Raw genomic sequence first — 21,852 nt, forward strand, 5'->3', positions numbered from 1 at the left:
AAGGCTGCCTTTATCCCAGACAGCAGAGGTAATGTTTGCCTTTGATCTTTGCTAGCTACCCACACAGCCATCCAGGCCAGGCTGTGCCTATGCCCCAGGAGGCTGCCGGGAAAGAGGTTGCCTCTGCCTCACCCAGAATGTTGCTGGCTCCTGACTCAAAACCTACCAGCTTTCTGGTCATGCCCCACCCAACAACTCTGTTACATAAGCCTTGTGTTTTCTTAGTTTTTGTGGCCTCTAGACACAAGGTCTAAGTGTCTGCTCTCTGCACTCCCCAAGCTGTGCTGGAACTAGAGAATCAGGAAAGCAAGATTATGACCATGTTGCTGTTATGGTTCCAGAGCTAGGACAAGCGGGCCTTCAACACTGCATAAATAGCATACAAATTAATGTATGCAACTCTGCTACCAATAAGCTCCCAAAGTTTCACACAATAAACACTTCTCTGCCTTTTAAGTTCTGGATTCATGCAGGGACCTGCACCCAGCGCTTCCTAAACTCACTCTGGACAGTGACATGGATATGTCTGCATCTCCTTCTCAACACAGACATAGCTACACCCAAGTGCAAGAGAAGGGGAGAGGCTGGCTGCCTGTGTGGAAATATGAAGATATATTGGCTGTGGAATCAAGTGTCCAATTCAAGTAAATTCAGTATTTCCAAGCAAAGACACTGAAGATGGATGGTTACATGATAGGGTAGATATGTGGAGGATGAATAGATGATAGATAGATAGATAGATAGATAGATAGATAGATAGATAGATAGATAGATAGATAATAGATAGATAGATAGATAATAGATAGATAGATAAGCTAGATTAGATAGATAGATAAGATAGATAGATGATAGATGATAGATAAGAGATGATAAATATATAGATGATTGATAGGTAGCTAATGGAAGGACACATAATGATAGATGATAGATTGATAAACTGACAGTAAGATACTTCATGATGAATATATAGATAGATGATAGATTTTTGATTGATTGATAAGTAGATAATGATAGATAGATGATAGATTGATAGACAATGCATACATACATGATAGACAGATAGATAGATAGATAGATAGATAGATAGATAGATAGATAGATAGATATAGGTGATTGGTAATAGGTTAATGAGAGATGATAGACCTTTGACAGTCTGATTAATACCATTCCCTCATCTGCCTGAAATGTCATTATTCTTTTGAAAGAGAAACTTTCCCATAATCTTTTACCAAAATGCAAATACCTCAGAGGGGGTAAATGCCTTGTGTTTACCGAATGCTGACAGATACAGAAAAAGGACTCCCCATGAACCAGATGGACCAGCTCCTTCCAACACTGTCTACCCCTTCCTGAGATGGCAGCCCAGACCAGTCACACCTGGTTTTGGACTTCACGGATGCGAGCACACGCGCTTCTCTCCCAGGTTTCCTCTCATCCACATTTTGACGGAGTCTCTTCAGCTCTCCCTACGCAGCACCATCTACCCACTGTCGTCATGGAACACGATTGCTGTGTAGACACTGCGTTTAGAGTGTTTATTTCACAATTAAGGAGAATAGTCTTTGGCCTTACGTTAGGGGCTCTGTGCGTGATGTTGCTGTGGATGTCTGTGCAAGGACCTCTCTGTGTGTACATGGCATAGATGGTTGTTAAGGGGACACCTGAGAGAGAGACTGCTCTCCTGGCAGAGCATCCTCCAAGGTGGCCGGCAGTGCTGTGGCTTATTCCTCATCAACACAGACAGACTCTCAGTACTCCTCATCATCCCCACACTTAGCATGACCAGCTGTTTTCACTGTCCCTGCCCTGGAGTGGGAGCCAATATCACAGGGGAGTTTGAATTTCCTTCCCCTGGTGACCACTGGGGTGACCCAGCTCTCCCTTGGCTGAGATTCATCTGCTACAGTCTGTGTAATATGCTTGGGAAGCTGGCTGGCCCCTTGCCCACTGCGTCATCTCTTTCTTACCAACTTAGGTTTCTTGATGGGGGGGGGGGGGGGGGGGGCGCGGGCGGTGGGTGTTGGCAGATACAGGAGCCATAAATACAGTCTCCTGTTCTTTAGTTTCCTTCCAACTGTCAAAATGGTCTTTTGACAAACACAAGTTCTTTTGGTGGTGGTGGTGTCATTGCTTTGTTTTTTGAGACATGGTTTCTCTCTGTAACTCTGGCTATCCTGGAACAAGCTCTGTAGACCACCAGGCTGGCCTTAAACTCACGGAGATCTGCCTGCCTCTGCCTCTGCCTCCTAAGTGCTGGGATTCAAGGTGTGTGCCACCACCGCCTGGCTGAACAAAGGTTCTTAACGGTAATATCACTTTGCTGATCAGTTTTCCCATGTGGATGGTGTTCGCTGTGTCCTGTGAGTGAACTCTCCGGCTGCTTCAAGACTATGGGGCTCTTCTTGCTAATATCTCTTTGAAGTCTAGTTATTTTATATAACAGAGTCCTGTCTACCAGTTCACCTAGAATTGACCTTTGCTAATGGCTTAACTTTTATTTTTTTTATTTTTTTATTTTTTTTTTTTTTGGTTTTTTTTCGAGACAGGGTTTCTCTGTGTAGCTTTGCGCCTTTCCTGGAACTTGCTTTGGAGACCAGGCTGGCCTCGAACTCACAGAGATCCGCCTGGCTCTGCCTCCCGAGTGCTGGGATTAAAGGCGTGCGCCACCACCGCCCGGCTTAACTTTTATTTTTTGATCTGTATGAACATACAACTGGCCAGTGGTCCAGGACCATTCATTTTAAAGGCCCCTTTGCCTGGATCTCTGCAGGGTTCTCTGTGTCATCAACACAAGCATTCAAAAATAACAATGAAAAACTAAAATAAGTCTTCATAGATGCAGTAGCTTGCGTAGGAACACCCCACTCCAACCAAATGCGTAAGAGTCTCACTCTGCCAATGGCTCCCTCTGTCACAGGAGCTTACGGATTCATTATGTCCCTAGAGTGGTCCTACCTACCTTGTTCCTCTCCAAAAGTGTCATAGGTAGGTTTGACCATTTGCATTTCTTAACAAATTTAGAGTCGGTTTGTCTAGTTCTACCAAAACAAAACACCTGATATTTAATGCACATTATATCAAATCAACATATTAATTGGAGGAGATCTGACATCTTTGCATTATTGAATTTTCCAGCCCATGAAAGCTGTGTTTCCCAGCATGAAGCTTAGACTTTTAAATTTTCTCATGATTCTGTGTTCTTCATGCATAGAGATCTCACACATTTTAATTAACTTTTAGTGCACAAAGCAACATGTTTCACTGTGGCATTTTCTTCATGGGTATCATTGAGCTTTCCTCATTCACTCCTACTTCCCCCTCCCCTGTGGCCCTCCTGATGCTCCCCCATCTCCCTAAAAATAGCCCCAAGTTGTGTATATGAAAGAAAATGTGTGGGATTTGTCTTTCTGAATCTGGTTTATTTGTTTTTTTTGTTGTTGTTTTTTTTTTTTTTTTTTTTTTTTTTGGTTTTTTTCGAGACAGGGTTTCTCTGTGTAGCTTTGCGCCTTTCCTGGAACTCGCTTTGGAGACCAGGCTGGCCTCGAACTCACAGAGATCCGCCTGGCTCTGCCTCCCGAGTGCTGGGATTAAAGGCGTGCGCCACCACCGCCCGGCTGGTTTATTTGTTTTAACGTGAGTATTTCCAGTTCCGTCCATTTTCCTGCAAATGACATAATTTTATCCTTTATGTCATTTAAAATAAAATTCCATTGTGTATACACCACATTCTCTTTATCTCTCCATCTGTTGATTGACAGCTATGCTGATTTCGTATCTGGGCATTATGAACTGTACTGAAATGAATGTGGATTTACCCATGTCTCTGTGATCTTACAACCTTCCTAATATGTTCTTTTAGGTGTATATCTTTACATTGTTTTTGAGACTTTAATACCAATTCATTGATGATATATAGAACTAAGACTGAGTTTTTATATTAATTTTATATCCAGAAATGTGTTAACTTGCAATCAAATTTTAAGTATTGCCTGCAATTCTCTATGTTCGTAATCATAGCCTCTTTGAATAATAAGTTTGATCTATTTGCAACTATCATTGTTTTTATTACTGTTTCTTGCTTCATTGCACTGGACTGGTCCTTTCATTACAATGTTGAATAGAAGTAGCAACAGAACAATATTAATCTCAAACTTCCATTGGGAGAATATTCAGCATATTGATAGTCAGTACAAGAGTCCATGTAAGTTTTATGAAAATATGCTTTATCACATTAAAACCTGTTTGGGGGCTAGGAAGATGCTATAGCAGATAACATGCTTGCCATTCAAACACAAGGACCAGAGTTCATATCTCCAAAGCCCATGTAAATACCAAGTGGGCAGAGCAGCCTGCAACTTACCTAGCACTCAGAAGGTGAGGACAAGGATCTTCCCCAGGTACCCATCCACTTTGCTCCCACCACACACACACACACTCACACACACACACACACACACACAGACAGAGACAGAGAGACAGAGAGGGAGAGGAAGCAAGCTACCCAGCTAGACTGGATATATCATCAAGCTCTGGGTTCAACCGAGCAACCCTACCTCAGTGAACAATGTGGAGAGAGATCAAGGAAGACACCCAACCTCAGTCTCAGACTTCCATACCCACAGCCACATATGTACCACCACACAGACGTGATTGTGCACACATACATACAAGCACACAGAGAGAAACATGTGAAATAAATAACAAGATCTATTTACAAAACTTGGCATGCCAAGATTTTTTAGGCCACGTGTGGATATAAATGTGGATCAAGTACTTTTCTCTATCTGTCAGATAATCACCTTTCTCTTTCATAGTTGTCATGTTGAATTTAATGAAATGATTTTCATTGAATTTTCATTGAAGTAATTATTCACATTCTTATGAGAACTAACACGGAGAGATCTCTTGTATACTTTGACTATCCTCCAATAGTAACACTGCACATAACTATTATGTCATTAAAACATATTGATTATATTCAGACTATCCCAGTATAATTTTACTCATATTTGTGTCAAGTTTTATGTAATTTTGTCATCTGCATATATTTGGGTATCTATGACTATTGTCAAAACACAGAGCAATTCTAACACCAGAAGATCCATTAACACACAATGCCCGGCTATAACCAAGTCTTCCTCCCTCCTAGGACTCTTCCTTTAGCCCCTGGTAACCACAAATCTGTCCTGTTTCCAAAATGTTCTTTATGCAGAATGCTATATAAGTGGGATAATACAGCTGGACAGAATCTTTGCAAATGGCTTTCTTTTTTTATTGTTGTTGTTGTTGTTTGTTTGTTTCATTTTGGTTTTGTTTTGTTTTCGAGACAGGGTTTCTCTATATAATAGCTCTGGCTGCCCTAGAACTCGCTCTGTAGACCAGACTGGCCTTGAACTAACAGAGATCCACCTACCTCTGCCTCCTGAGTGCTTGGATTAAAGGCATGCACCATCACTGTCCAGCTGTAAAAGCTTCCTTTACTCAATGTGATTTCATGGAGGACTCCTAGATTATTTGTGTATCAGTGGTCCAGCGTTTTTCTCATCCCATGCTATGAAGGTACCACAGTTATTCACCCTTTCTTCTAAGGAAGATATGTGATGGTGTTCAGGTTTTTTACCATTTCAAATAAAGCTGTTCATGTGTGGGGTTTAGGGTGAATTTATTCTAAGAAATTTTGAGACAAATACCCAAGTATAATATAAAAAAAATTTCTGAATTGGCGAAAACTACATTTCTTCAGCAGTATATGGGTGACTTGGTTTCTTCACAAGCTCTTCAACATGTGATGCTGTTACTATAACTGTATAATAACTGACTGACTACTAAGCATTAGACTAGCCTTGCATTTTCAAGTCCAAGATTGTGTCTGTAATCTGCCTTCTATTCTGCACATCATCAGATCCCATTTGGTAATATTTTTGCTTCTCTGTTCTGTATGTTCTTACATGAAACCATTGTCTAACTTGATTCTCATACAAAATTCTTACTAGACTTTCACATCAAGATTTCCTAAAAGTCAGTAACAAAATACTCTTTCTTCTATGCTTTGAAGGATTTGTACAAAGGCAGCACTGTGGTATTTTTAACAGTTTGGTAGCATTCACAGGAAAATAGAGCTGGGGTTTTCTTTGAAGAAAGGATTCTAATTTCCAGAGTTGATTTATTAATGTGTGATAGATAAGACTTCAGATTTTCTACTTCTTCTAGTGTCAGTTTTGGGAAGTTGTATTTTTAAGAAATTTGTCTATTTCATCTGGCCTGTAAAAGTTTAGCATAAAGCCGTCATGATATTCTTTTCTAGTTTGTTTTTGGTTTTTTTGGTTTTGGTTTTGGTTTTTGGTTTTTGGGTTTTTTTTTTGGTTTTTTCAAGACAGGTTTCTCTGTATAGTTTTGGTGCCTGTCCTGGATCTTGCTCTGTAGATCAGGCTAGCCTTGAACTCACAGAGATCCTCCTGCCCCTGCCTCCCAAGTGCTGGGATTAAAGATGTGCACCATCGCCACCAGGCCTTTTCTAGTTTTTAACATTTGTCAGAGTCAAGCAGCCTGATGTTAGTGTCTGTGACCTCACACTGCATTTCATTCCTGGCATTAGCTACTTCCGCCTTCTCTCTTTCCTTCACGGGCTTCATAGGGTCTCTATCTTTTTTAAATATAAAGACCAACCTTTCAAAGGGTCAATTTTTGGATTTAATGGCTGGATCTATTAGAGCTTATTTTCTTATTGATTTCATTTCTTTCCTTTTATTCTTTTTTGTGAAGTCTCTCTGGTTTTCTCAGAATGAAGAAAACTCTGAATTTTCAGCCTTTTCAATATATTAATTAAGACTGTACATTTCCTCTGAAAATCTTTCACTTAAGAGTTACCAAGATTAAAGTAAAAACAGTTGTATAGAAAATGTTCAGTGCGATGCATTTCAGGGTTTACATGTACAAATAGAATCAGAAGGCTGTATACCAAAGTCAGTTGTCATCTGTACATAGTGGACTTACAGAAATGCCTATTTTCTTTGTCATTTTTGTTAATTTTTGATGGGCCCTTTCTATTTAGTTTGTGACACATTTGCAATTAGAATTAAATATCTATGGTTTATGATGTCAAGTATTGCTTAGGAGAAACAAGATACCACGGAGAAATGGAGACGGGGCCACACGATGCCATGTGTGGAGTTTGGGCAAGAACAGAAGCAGTTCTTCAGTACCATCAATTTAGTAGCTACAGAAGGAAGCATCTGTAGTGTCTTGGCCTTATAGTCTATTTTAATTTTTGTACTAGCGTCTTCTCTCAGCATATCCCAGGGAAACACATCTACAATCTGCTGGAGTGATTTTAAGTGGCTAGTCTATCAAATGATGGAAATTCTAAGTTTTAATAACTCAATTGATAGTGAAAAGATGATGAATGAACACATTTACTACCCAATGGCTAAGGAAGTAAAGGGACAGGGCAACCTCGGAATATTTGTAGAATAGAAACACTAGAGGACAAGAACAGAGGGACAGAAGGTGACACAGCTCAGTCTCCTGGACCCGCCGTCTGCCTTCATTCCTAGCTGCTGCCCTTGGGCCTGGATTAGAGCTAGATCACACACCCATGTGTCTGTGACATCCATGGCCGACCACAAGTTCACCACGAAGACCAGTCGTCAATACAGCCTCACACACTGCCCATCCCAGCCACCAAATCCATAATCAGCTGTCCTGGCTTCTCCCTTGCGCTCTCTGCCCTGCCTGGCCCTGAAGCCCACTGTCACCTTACCCGTGCCCATTCTCTTGGGCCATGGTGGCTCTCACACTCCAGGATGTTAGGAGACGGGGCACACTGGGCCAGGGCCGGGTCAGATCTGGGGATGTAGAGTGGATGCAGGATAGCTGACCTGAGCTTAAAGAGCCTGGTATAAACACACGCACTCTCTGTCCGGGAGATCCAGAAAGGAGACCCAGGGGAACAATAGATGTGTAGCATGGCTTACTCTGAAGCCCTGAGAGGAACAGGCTAGCCTCCAACTCCAGGCAGACACCTACACTCACAGGCCATCTACACAACACCCAGCCACTTCCAACACTTTCACAGTTGGGGTGCGGTGCCCGAGCTGTCACGTACATAGCTGTGTGCCAGCAAGCTGTGCCATTTCCCTCCTACTGGCCAGGCTGCAAGGGTCACAGGCTCTGAGGAGTGAGGCCTCTCATCTTAGTCAGGCAAGGCTCGGCCTGGGCTGATCCCAGGGTGCTCCAAGGCCTCTCCACTGTGTACACTGGCGGTTATGAGGCTGGCCAGCACCCCTCAAGGTCCACGGTCCCCGCCAGTAAGGCTGGCACTGATTCACACAACCGAGATAGAGACGACACCCGCCCTAATTGATTACTCTGCCTCCACAACTTTCCCCATTTGCTAGTGGTCTGCGACTGGCAGAGCAACTGATGGGAACACCACCTCTCTGCAAAATGGTTAGCCCCAGACTTCAAAGCTTTCGCAAAGTACTTTTAATTGCATTCTCCCCAACAAGACATCCGAATTCGCCTCACCTCGCCTTTGTGTGGGTATTTATCCTAAGCACAATGCCCACGTCCTGTGCCATCAGTATTTCTTCTCTCATCGTTGGAAATGCGAGTACTTTGGAACTGACTGGAGCAAATTATAATGCACCCAACCAAGGCCTTTTGTCACGGAGCCCTTCGCCAGCGCTGCCCGCCTGGCCCTGTGAAAGCTGTGGGACCCACTGGAGTTCATTTGAGAACACTCTACCCCAAGTTGGTCTTGCAAATTATTTCTGCCCTATGCAGAGTCTTTTTACTCATGGCATCAAGGGGCTTTGAATCACGCATAATACACACTCGTTCATACACAGGGGGAAGGATTATTGCGCAACCAGGATTAAATAGCGCCGGTGGTAATGAGCTGATAAAAACCGAATCATCGCGATTCCACGTTTGCCCCTGTGGCGAGGTGGCGTGAATACAGGTGGAGAGAAACTTCAGGGCTGCCAGGGCTCAGGTTGTTTGTTCCTATGGAAATTAGCCTGTGCCATCTTCCACAGGATCAATACCTGGGCTGGGACTATTGTGGCCATGGGGAAGGCAGCCCTGCCTTTTCTTCAAGGCTCAGGAAAGTGAGGAAGGATAGGTCGTTCTAGGGTCAACCAGTGGTAAGATGGCAGCCAGGAAGGCTAGGGTCTCTGCTGTCACTTGAGGGACCTGACTTCTTCAACTTGGCAGTGAGCTTGATGCTTGGAAGGCTAGCTCAACTGTGGGCTCTGTGACGAAGAGGGACCCAGCCTCTCCCCAAGCAACTGATCAAATGGAAGACAGGCATCACAGTATGGGAAAGACCAGAGTATTCCCTGTGCCTGCAGAAAGTGGTAGCCAGTCTCCTTTCTAGTGACACTCCTTCAGTGGCCAAGGACACTTGGCACTGTCTCCATCCTGAGCAGACAGACACAGCCAGTCACTCAGCTCATGGCCTCCATCCCTATGGGTGTGAAACCATTCCTCACACCTCTAGGAGCATGGGGAGAGCTTGAGGACCTGTCCATTGGTCACCTGCCCAGGTTCCCCTCAAGGGGACACCCATGCAACTTCTGCTTTGTGGATCCCTAAAGTGAAGATATACAAGCTCCACTTACCATCACCCCCAGATTGGATCCATGCTGTCAAGGGACCCCACCATGATGCAAGTCTTCTACTCTAATGGTAGACCTGGTGGTCACTGTACATAAGAACGTTTAGTTATCTTGGACAATTACTTTAGGACCCTACAACATCCTAAAGGTCCTCATTGACCCTGGAGGAATGCTGAGACCCCTTGAGCAGGACAGTTCAAGACCTCCCTCATTCTCGGTTCTCCCTGGGGTGGAGAATGGCTGGGTCATAACAGGTACCAGAAGACAGGGGACATGTGCTGTACTGGGGCCACTTAGAGCTGCTTGAAGGTTAGGAACACAGGCTACTTTCTCCCAAACTATCCTATGTGTGTTATTAGGTAAGTCTTCCTGAGTCTTCCTGAACCTCCCCCAGGAGCAAAGGCCCAACCGTTATGGAACTCTGGAAGCTGGGACGGGATACTTGTCACGTTGCTACCTCCCTGAAGGTCTTAGGGCAGCTGCATTGTAATAAAACAGCCTCCGGCTCGCCCAGAAGACCCTGTGTCTGAGAGGAAGCCCTCAGAATGCAGAAGACTCAGCCGGCGAATGGGGAGAAGTTCACTGTGTAAGATAGGTGCCTGCTACATGGAGAGAGTTCACAGTAGACAGACTGTGAGGACAGAGTCTCACGTCATCCTTGTCACCTGAGAGATGAGTAATGGTAGAACACAGAGAACCTGCACAGGACCCTGGCACCTGGGACAACACCCGGCGGGCACCAGTGTATTGGCTGCCTGAGGCGGTCCCCTGCAGCGCTGGACTCCCACAAAGCCACACAGCTATGATGAACCGTTACGGGCATCAGCTCTGGTGTGGTGCGGTGCCATATGTGACCCATGTCTCTGTTCACAGACGTGAGGTCCACCCTTCTAAGAAGGGACATCTGCTCCTTTACTGGTCCCAACAAGAGGCAGAGACAGACAGATGCCTAAAGTTATTTGGCCAGCTTAGAGAACTCGATGAGTTCCAAGCCAGGGTGGACAGTGGCTGAGGAAAGACACTGGAAGTTGTCCACCTGCTTCTGTGTGCGCACACCCTCACACACATGCTCACCAGCACACGTACCAACATGTCGCTCTCGCTCTCTCTCTCTCTCTCTCTCTCTCTCTCTCTCTCTCTCTCTCTCTCGCTCTCTCTCTCTCTCTTCTAAGATCACTGTTTACACTGATTTGTCATAAATAACTCAAGAACAGAGGGAGATCCTACGTACCCTGCCCCAGCTTTCCCTGAGGTAATGCCTTGCAAAAGCATTCAGGGCCTAGAGACATGATTCTGAGGCTCAGAGCACATGTGATTCTTGCAAAGGATGAGTTCGGTTCCCAGTACCCATGTCAGATGGCTAGCAACTGCCTATAATTTCAGGCCCAGGATATCCAATGCCTTGTTCTGGCTTCCACAGGTACCTGCATACATATGAGAACACACATACACACAACTAAAATTAAGTGTTAAAAAAAAAAGATAGCACAACATCACAGAAATACTGTCAAAAACACAGGCTCTTGTTCAGATTACCCAGTTTCACTCGCATTCACATGGACAGTTGCATGTGCGTCCTGCACAGTCTTAACACATACAATTGTCTGTGTCTACCACATTGACAGGCTTCAGTACACTTCCAGCCCAATGGATCCCCATCCTTGAATAAACCACACCTTCTCTCTTCTGCCCTCCTCCACCCTCAGCCCTGACAACCACGGACTGGCTTCTGGTCACCACTTACGTCTTGTTTTGATTGCCTGGACCATCAGGGAGAAGCCGAGTCCTACAATGCAGCAAACAGTCATCAGCAAGGATGTGTCCAGCCAAACTGGCTAGCCCAGGAGCACTGTGGGCAGTTAGGGAAACTCCTCTCCATTCCCCCATGCTTTGAGGCTCTGCCTTTGGGAAAGTCTCACACCCAAACTGGACATAAATCAGGAGCCTCAGAGCTACTAGATGCTGCAGATAAGCTGGCCCAAGACAATACTAACACAGAGGGGAAATTGAGGCAGGGACAGATCACAGCACCTGATCTTACTGTACATCCAGCCTTAGCTTTGGTGATTCGCCCATCAAACCATGCATTCTGTTATCAGCCAGGTGCTTCAGGGAGGGAGAAGCCTTGGCTCCTCTCGGCTCCTCTCGGCTCCTCTCGCCTCCTCTCCTTGATCCCAAGAGGTAATCACAGAACTTTGGTACATGATCCGTAAATAGACACTCTACCCTAAACACCATCACTCATGAGGTCACGGGATCCAGCCAATGAAGTCCTCAACACAAGTCAGAGCTGTTCAGATACTGGCGCCCGCAGAAGTGGCATGTTCTTCCCAGTTTACAGACAAGACAACTGAGAGAGAAAAGCCAGTCTATATGTGGCTGGTGCAATATGAATCCAGACCCACTTCAAAGGCTACAGCAGTTGTGTTAATTACACTTACACCCCAGGTCCCACCTCCATTGCCAAGCCCACTTCTCCTTCACAGAGTGAGTAGACAGCCCTCTTTGTCACCATTTGCTGAGGCTAGCCTGAGCCCAGGCCAGGCAGCCATGGGCAGAGTGGTGAGGGAACTGCTGCCCACTGCTGGCTGAATGGTGCGGTGCCTCCAGCCGTTTCTTGGGTCCCATGGTAGGAGAGCAAAGCCAGCCTCAGGCCCATTCTAAGTGGCCGGTGAAGGCCATTTCTGGAAGGAAACAGCCCCTCCATTCATAGACAGTGAATATCCCATGGAGAATGGGCGGAGCTGTTGACATGGCTCCCTCAGGCTCCCCAAAGAAGCTTTCCCAGCGTCCCTGGTGTAACCAGTGGTAGTTAAAAGCTTGGACATGAACTCTCCCCTTATCCCAAGGGAAAGTTTCCATCCTATGATTCCTTGCAGGGAGGGATCCGAGGCTTGTCAGAAATGAAGCTGAGCCTCTGGACAGACAATAATCCATAATTCACCCAGGGCAACACTATACTGGTCTGAAATGTGGGCAAGATGGACTTGTTCTTGGATGAATAGTCTGCCTCTTTGTTCACACTGGAGGAGGTATCCAGGGCCCCACTATAACCTGGCAAGCAAGAGTATCCACGTACGCTCTGAGGGATAAAACTCTACCTCACTTGTTTCTGCACAAGCTAAACTTGGGCTTTTGTTAACTAACTGCTAAAGTGTTCAGCCATTGGCTGCCGGGCCAGCAGGCTGCCTCAAGCCACTACAGAAACACTGCCCAAGAACAGACAACAGCATTGGCCTAGAGCTGGTGAGGGAGGTTTTGTTTTGTTTTGGTTTGGTTTGGTTTGGTTTCCACCAAAGTTGGTCCTTATCGCCAACACTATGCCCAAGACCTAATACATTTGTCAAAACTCAAACTACTCACTTAGAATAAGGGAATTCAGAGCTGGGAGTTAGCCTAGCAGTTAAGAGCATACACTGTTCTTAAAGGGGACTTGGGCTCAACATCCGAGTGTTGGACAGTTCACATACGCTGCCTGTAATCCTCACTCCAGCTCCTGGGGATCTGACACCCTCTTCTGGCCTCCACCTGCACCTACACACACACACACACACACACACACACACACACACACACACACACACACACACATACACACACACACACTAGAGAGAGAGAGAGAGAGAGAGAGAGAGAGAGAGAGAGAGAGAGAGGGAGAGTTTTAAATAAAGTATTTTTTTAATGGGGGAGCTCAACTGTATGTGATACAGCCTAAAGGCTTTTTGGATTTGTTTGGGGTTTTCCTCTGTCTAAGGACAAAGACCCCTTTTGGGGAGGTTCACCATTGGCCTTCTATGGCACACCATCCTGGGAATCCCCAGTTAATAGCGCCATTCCCAACCTACCTGTATGTCGTAACCTTTCCTAGGCTGGTGCTCACTCGTGAACCTCTAACTGGAGAACACTCAGGAGATTCCCATGCTGCCACCAGAGCAGGGGACAGTCCCTCCGGCCCAGCTCTCCCACCAACATCACCTCCACTTCCTCACTTTCCCCCAGGTGGTGGTGCCGGAATGGGCGACTCCATGGCCAAATACGTTGTCAAAACTCAGAGCATACCGTTGAAGTGAGGGGACTTGACTGGGCCCATTCTTCTCCTGTGGTCCCCCTCACCTTCTTTCCTAGCTGCCTGATTCTGGTCCTCTAGGCTATTCTGATTCCCTAGATAACAGCATCCCAGATGAAAGGTCCCAAATGTCATCTAAGTGCTAATCATCTCAAATGCCTATCCTCACCTCTGTTCTCTCTAACTAAATGGGCAGGTGTGTCTCCAACTGCCTACATAAGCCCTCCGCTAGACACAGAATGGGCCACTCCCTCTTCCAAAAGTCCACATCAGCTCCACAAAGCTCTTCCCCCGGCTTTCCCCAGCTTGGCCCATGAAAACCCCAGGCTCTCTCTACCCCTCCTCCCCTGTCCCCTCATTCACGCCCATCCACGGAGGTTCCTGTTCCTGCAGTCCACCCTGACTTTGTCTCAGTAACTAAGGAGGGTGAGCTTAGACTCGGCTTCAGACCCTCCATGGGCTTCCATCTCCTCTAGAAGAGCCAATGTCCTTACCATGACCTCGAAGCCCCTCCATGACGAAGCCCCTCCATGATGAAGCCCCTCCATGACAAAGCCCCTCCATGACGAAGCCCCTCCATGACAAAGCCCCTCCATGACGAAGCCCCTCCATGACGAAGCCCCCATTGGCTGGGCCTCACTCTGCTCTAGCTCAGGCTGTTCTCCAGGTGCCCAGCACCTTCTTTGCTCCGATGCCTTTGTCTCTGCTAGTTAAATGCCTGAAATGTCCCCTACCACTCCAAACCACTGTATCTGCATGACTTTCTCCCACTCTCTCCTCGGTGTCTGTCCCAATGTCACCTAATCCAGAGAGACTTCCTGGTCATCGTACACAGCAGCCACCCACCCCCAAGTGTTCCCCAACCCTCACCTTCCTTTGTGGCACCTTGTGTACATTCACTGCCCATCCCCCAATGCTGGCACCTGTGCTCCGTGATGGAAGGACCTTCTCTGGTTCACCACTGTATTCCCAGGACCCTGATGATCATATGGTCATCAAAATGTCCTCTGTCTCCCAGGCTCCTGCTGCACCTCATTCTGCATTTGTTGGGGTCTTCTTAGCCATTTGTTGGGGTCTCCTTAGCTGGGGTCTTCTTTCCGTCTACCTCTTGGCATCATCCATTGTTCTAGACTAGCTCAGTCTCATCTCTTCCAGGAATTCTTCAGAGTAAAAGCCAAGTTCCCGAACGTCTATGTCTCTGCCATTGTGTGCCTATCATCTGGTCCACCTTTGCCCGCTTACCTCTAAGTCCTACAGACTCAAGGTTGTTTGGTTGTCCTGTCACATCACAACGCTCACACCGAGATGATGGGATCACACTGTCTGTACTCCCCACCTTGTCAGGGCCAGGAGGAACTCACTTTGTTTGAGTCTAAACTCAGGCCAATGGATCACTCAGAGAAAGTTTCTTCCCATAATGTGGGCCCATCCTCCAGGTCAGCTGGAGAAAACGGAGCTTTTTCTCTCTGTAAATGTGGCTTTGTCTAGCAGGTGACTCAATGAGACTGTGAGTAAGGTGAATCTGCCCCAGCAGTGAGAGTACAGAAGCTCTGCGGAGGCCCAGGTCCTCAGACACACCGGTAAGGGAACAGGGAGCATGCCTCACCTCTCTGCCTCCTCTTCCATCTACCCTGCTTCTCCTCCAAGCAGCCTGGCCCGTCATGGAGGGCTAAAGATACTGCACTACTTCCTCCCCCATTAAACTTGCCAAGCACCTCCTGGCCTACCACAGGGGAAATGGCTGGTGTCCCACACAACCTTGTTTAGAGGCTATCTATTCAGTGTGGTAGCTGGATTGCCTTCTGGCTTGTTCTAGCCTGGAAGCACCCGGTTCCCGTGCTTCACTCCAGATGTCTTTGGCAAGTCGAAGGAACCGGAAAAGCCATGGCAGTTCCAATCCACCTTCAAGAATGACGCTTCTCGGAGAGCAGAACCTGGTCCCAACTGCATGGTGCGGAGTGTGTGTGGAGGTGAGGGCCTCGAGTGAGGCTGCACAACCCGAGCTTCTCAGGGGAAGCTGAGATGCCGCTGATTATTGACTTGAGGTTACTTCCCCTCCGCCCTCCTCCCCTGTCACCTCCAACAGAGAGAAAGCTTCAACCAGAATACATTTGAATGGCAAAATAATTTATGCTTAATTAGTGTGCTAGATTTAAAATTAGAAGTTTAAATGCACAATCAATGGATTGTTTAATCTCATTGTTTTGCCACTCATTAGCCATTCTTTCTGGATGTCTGTGACAAGAGAGCATTCTCCTTATTGCCAGGGTCCCCTTTCCACTCCTGTCCATAAATTATGCCAGATTAACCTTCGTTAAACCGCATCCTTCCAGGGTCACACGACGCCTCGCGAGAACTTGGATCGTCTCTCACTGACAGCTCGTGTCTGGCACCAGGGACCCAGCCTGAGTGTCCACTCACCAAGACTGCACGGTCACATGGTGCCTTCCACCTCTGGGGGCCCAGCTGCGTCTGTCTCCCCTGTTATTCACTCTCTTCCCCACCTCCATCTAGAGCAGTGGCTCTCAACCTTCCTGACGCCGCGACCCTTTAATACGGTTCCTCACGTTGCGGTGACCCTAACCATAACATTATTTGTGTTGCAACTTCATAACTGTAATGTGGCTACTGTTGTGACTCATAATGTAAATATGTGTTTTCTGATGGTCTCAGGCGACCCCTGTGAAAGGGCCATTTGACTCCCCAAGGGGTCACCACCCACAGGTTGAGAACCATGAATCTAGGCAAACACATTTCCATCTTCCAAAACTCTGTCCATTCCTTGACTCACAGATAAGACTCCACTCACTCACCTCTCTGCCCCTCCTGAGCTCCTGCCCCACCAACCGCCAAGGCTGTTTCTAGTCTGTCCTGCTATGTTTCAGCTCTCTACCCCGATCTTGGGCCCTGCTCAGGAAAGTGATTTTGACTCCTACGTCAGCAGCAGAGAAGACACCATGAGAACTCTCTCACCCGTCTGGATGGGGAACAGCCTCACATCTGTCTCATCTCTCCCGCATCAGTGGAATGTCCCTGCCAGTATCCCTGGCTCTCAGTCATCTGCTCCTCCATCCCATTCTAGACTTGCTCTGTTAGCAGCATTCTCAGTAAAGTCCCTCCCAACGAGCGTCCACCTTCTGGGGCGCACACACGCTCGTCTCTGTAGTCTCCCACAATGCCTGATGCATATTTCCTTCTCCAAACCCAGCCGCTGCTGCATGAAAGCCTGCCCTCAGAGTCTCCCATTCACACCCATATTCCTCCTTTCACTGAGTTGCATGCAGATCTCCACTTCTCTGGTCAGTCCCTTCCACTGCCTGTGGACCCTCCCCGCTCCTTGTCCAAGTGTCAAGCATCACCATGGCAACAGCCCTGTCCTCAGCATTTTGTCTCTCACATTCTCTATGTTTGGTGGTAATCCGATGTATGGATGCCCTGTATTCATTATTTCCAGCCAAGAGTCCTGGAGGATGGGCTTAGAGAGATGGCACAGCAGTTAAGAGCTCAGGCTGCTGTTGCAGAGGACCTGGGTTCAGCTCCCAAAACCCGCCTGGCAGCTCACACTTGTCTAACTACAGTTCCAGAGGATCCAACACCCTCTTCTGGCCTCTGTAAGTACTGTACACACATGATATGCATAAACACATGCAAGCAAAACCCTCATACACTCAAAAACTAAAACTTAAAAAAATGTTTAGAGTCCTGGAAGATGTGGGTATCTAAACATACTGACCCAAATCTGCAGGTCAGCAGGTCCTGGTGTGGGAGGAGACAACCCTGAGCTCACCTTTCCCTTCCCAGCCCAGCCTTCCTCTCTCTTCATGCAGCCTGTGGGTCTTGTGTCCCTTCCAACATCACTCTCCCTGCGTCTTCTGCCATTGCTCAGCTCTCTAGAAAAACACGGCTAATGTAATGTGATTGCCTGTGTTGTTAAGCCGTTCTCTACCATCCAAGTCTAGAATCACATGAGCAGTTAGCTGTAGAAACCTTGTCAAGAGCCAGAGGGAGCCTAGAGAAAAGGCACCAGGTGGCTTTGAGTTTCCATCTCACAAAACAATGGTTTTGTCGTTGGATCTAAAGGTCTTCTCCCATGGGTGGGGCTTAGGAACTCCTTCCCTACCCCTGTCTCTTAGACACACACACACACACACACACACACACACACACACACACACACACACACACACATGGAATTGACTCTCGGCCCTTCTTTGTCCGGCAACCACCTTCTGGTTGACTTTTTCTTGCATTTATTGTCTTGTTGAACCATTGAAAAGTTACATCTTACAGGAAAGCCATCCTATATTATCTATCAAATGGATGTCCTTCGAAAAGTGCTCTCCTGCTTTAAAAAAAAATCACTATAGAAAAATGCCTGGACCAGCCAGAGGGAAGCTTCTCAAGGAAGAGATTCACAGCTTGTTAGACTGCCTTGCAGAGGACACAGTGGTGGATCAGTAGAGGGTAGGAACACACCTTGACAGGGAACCATTAAATATGTACAGCTCTGGCTTTGAAACCTCAACCTCACTCCAGGACCCCAAAGGTATACTTTGTTGGGGTCATTGGATCTCTCTGTCTCTCTTATGACTACACTGAATACATCTTTTTTTTTTTCTGCTTTTTACTAATTTTTTTAACTCAGATAAAATTAGAAAAAAAAATCCTGCAAATCTTTCCCCTAAAAAGCGCATCCTTGACAAACAGTGATCAAACTCACTCTTCCCTCAGTTTAAAAACAGATTTTCATTTCACAATAAACAGTAAGCAAATTTCTGTGCCATTAAATACCCCGCCATCACAATGCTCTCCCCGCAACACAGAGCCCTGCTGGATTAATGCACCACAGCCTACTGAACCAGTTCCCTTTTGTGGATATCTGGGCTGGTTCCAGATTGCATGGGTTCATCAAGTGGCCCCTCCCAAAGAAAAGTCCCCCCTGGAGAAAGGGCTCACTCTCCTACAAATGACGGTTCTCCAGCCCAACGGTTTCAAGACCCACCATCCACTGAGGACAATTGTGACTTTCTGCTCCATCGGACACCAATCCCCAGGCCCACAAACACGCTCCCAACCACGGTCTCCTCTCGTCTGTGAGCACCGTTTGTACTTACTCGTCAACATTTTCCAAGTTTTTCTCACAAATGTATTCTTTTTTAAAATAAATAGTAATAATAGTAACAGCTTTGGGGGCTGGAGATGCAGCTCAGTGGTAGACCGCACACTTAGCATAATGAGGTGCTGGGATTTATCCCCGGCATCAGCTATTCACAGAACTAGCGCCAATTTCTTACAAACTAAAGGTACTTTGCTTAGCAATGGCTGTTAATGCATTACCTAATCCTTCACCTTTCTCTCTGCATCCTTTATGTGCACGCCACCGAAAGGAAAATGAGACTACATGCTCTTCCCTCCAGAGTTTTATGTCCAGCTCAGGTGGGTACAAGCCTTCCTTTATTAACTTAATGTCTCTTTTAAATTTGTATTTCTTTACATACTGGTGGGATTTAGCATTATCTTGAGTGATCTATTGGTATTTCCCCTTCCTGCGAATTCGCTGTAAATGTCCTTGGCCCCTTTTGCCTGGGGCTCTGCGGCTGCTACTCTGTGCAGCTCTGCAGTCAGCACACACTTGGTAGAGTGGGTTTTTCTCCCAACATTCTTCTTTTGTTAAATTTCCTCAACGCTGGTGTGGTTTGTTTTTCAGGAGTCCCTCCTCACACCTAGTCCAATTTTCTACTTTGTTGGTCTATAGAAAAGCTATTATTTTTGTCCTTCAGTGGGGTAATAGCCTTGCTTACTGAACATTTTATAGGTTCTAATAAATACATTTGAGTTGATCTGCTTGTATTTTCTTCTCGGTGTGTGGGGGCATGTGTGTGTTCAGCTGTGCACACACATACACGTGCAGATGTATCTGGAGACCAGAGGCTGACATTGGGTGCCTTGTCCAATCTCTCTGCAGCTCATTGTTTGAGACAAAACCTCTCACTAAACCGAGACCTCACCCATTCAGCTGGACTTGGCCAGGCAAGATCCTCTTGCCTCTGGATCTCCACCGTTGGGACTACAGGTGCACACCACTGCCCTGGCTTTTGACCTGTGTGCTGGGAACCTAATCGCAGGTCCTCGGCTTCTGCAGCAAGTACTTTACACACTGAGCCAGCTCCACCGTGTATGCTTGTGTTTTCTAACAAGCCATATCGTCTGCAGAGAGTGACTGATCATTGTGGGTTTTTAATATCTCTCTCTCTCTCTCTCTCTCTCTCTCTCTCTCTCTCTCTCTCTCTCTCTCTCTGTGTGTGTGTGTGTGTATGTGTGTGTGTATGTGTGTGTGTCTATCTGTCTGTCTGTCTGTCTGTCTGTCTGTCTGTGTGTACCATGTTATAAAGAAGTCTGCAGAGGTCAGAAGAGGCATTAGATTCCCTGGAACTGGAGTTACAGACAGTTGTGAGCCAACATATGTGGGGGCTGGGAACTGAACCTGGGTCCTCTGCAAGAGCAGTAAGTGCCCTTAACCACTGAGCCATCTCTCCAGCCCTGTCATTTTGTGATTTTTAAGATATGTGTTGTTCTTATTTCCTATTTCTGTCCTAGCCCAATTTCTAAAATATCTCAAAGGAGGGATGTAGCATGAATCTTAAAAGTTCTTATTAATAAAATCAAACCTGAGCCAGGTATTGGGGTGAACACTGGAAGATCAGAGAGACAGAACAAGCCACAGCTAACCTCACCTGGCCAACTTCTCAGCTGGTCTTGTTTCCTCAGACTGGATGCTTCTGTCTCCTCATCCCAAATGGCTCTCAGTTGAACTGCTGCTCGAAAGCCTGAAGCTTAACCAGCTAAAAGCCAAATGCCTTTAGTTTCTGGTCCTCACGCCTTATATACCTTTCTGCTTTCTGCCTCACTCCCTGGGATTAAAGGCTTGCTTTCTGGGATTAAAGGCGTGAGTCACCATGCTTAGCTGTATCCTTGAACACATGGATTTCTGCCTCTGGAATGCTAGGATTAAAGGTGTGTGCTACTACTGCCTAACTTCTATGTTTAATATTGTGGCTGTTCTGTCTCTGACCCCAGATAAGTTTATTAGGGTTCACAATATTTTGGGGAACACAATACCACCACAGAGGGAGAACACCACAGGGGTCTCTTTGGCCTCACACTTCCTCACGCACAAAGTCCCATCTAGGAAGTTGTGTCCACACGATACTCCCAGATGCTCCCGGCCCCCTTCTCATCTCTCATGCATTTCCCTGGCAAGGATTTCATTTAGGAGAATGAGTTTGCTTCTGTGACTTTGCCCTTCTGGGTTCTCTTTGGTTCTGCTACTGAGAAGTATCCTTTGCTCCTTCAGCTTCCCGGGTGGGGCCAGTCAGGCATGGCAGGAAGAAACCAGGCAGCAGTGACTGTGAACGTCCTCTAATTCAGGGATTACTAGAAAGATCATCTGGCTTCAGATCATAAGCGACATTCTGCAGATGGCTCATCAGTAATGAGGCTGACACTCTGACCCCCTAGGTCTGGCACCTCCTTCCAATTGGTTCCAAACCAAGACAGGCAGGAAATGGGGACAGTGAGTTGCTTTATTTTCCCTTTTGATGGTAGAGAAAAATATGTCCCCACATCAGCTAAGATGCTAGCTGTTACTCCCACAAAGACAGTCTCTCTCACACTTATTCTAGTTTACTACAAGACGTGGTAAGAAATGAATATTAGAGATTATCAAATGGTGTTGTCAAGATTTGTTTTTATTATTTTTAATTATGTGTATGTCTGTGCCCATAAGGGGCTTTGTGTACCTGAACACAAGTGCCTGTGGAGGTCAGAAAAGGGAGTCAGATCCCCTGAATCTGAAGTGACAGGCAGTTGTGAGCCACCATCTATCTGGGTGCTGGGAAATGAACTGGGGTGTTCTGGAAGAACAGCAGAGTGCTGGCTAGTTTTATGTCAGCTTGACACAAGCTGAAGTCATCCAAGAGAAGGTAGCCTCCATTGAGAAAATGCCTCCATAGATCTGGCTATAGAAAAACCTGTAGGGAATTTTCTTAATTAGCAATCAATGTAGGAAGGCACAACCTATTGTGGATGGTGCCACCCCTAGACTGGTGGTCCTGGGTTCTATAAAAAAGCAGACTAAGCAAGCCATAAGGACCAAGCTAATAAGCA

The sequence above is a fragment of the Peromyscus californicus genome, unplaced genomic scaffold (genome assembly GCF_007827085.1).
Source record: "Peromyscus californicus insignis strain IS unplaced genomic scaffold, ASM782708v3 Scaffold_21__1_contigs__length_65335640, whole genome shotgun sequence".
In the NCBI taxonomy this organism is placed as follows: Eukaryota; Metazoa; Chordata; class Mammalia; order Rodentia; family Cricetidae; genus Peromyscus; species Peromyscus californicus.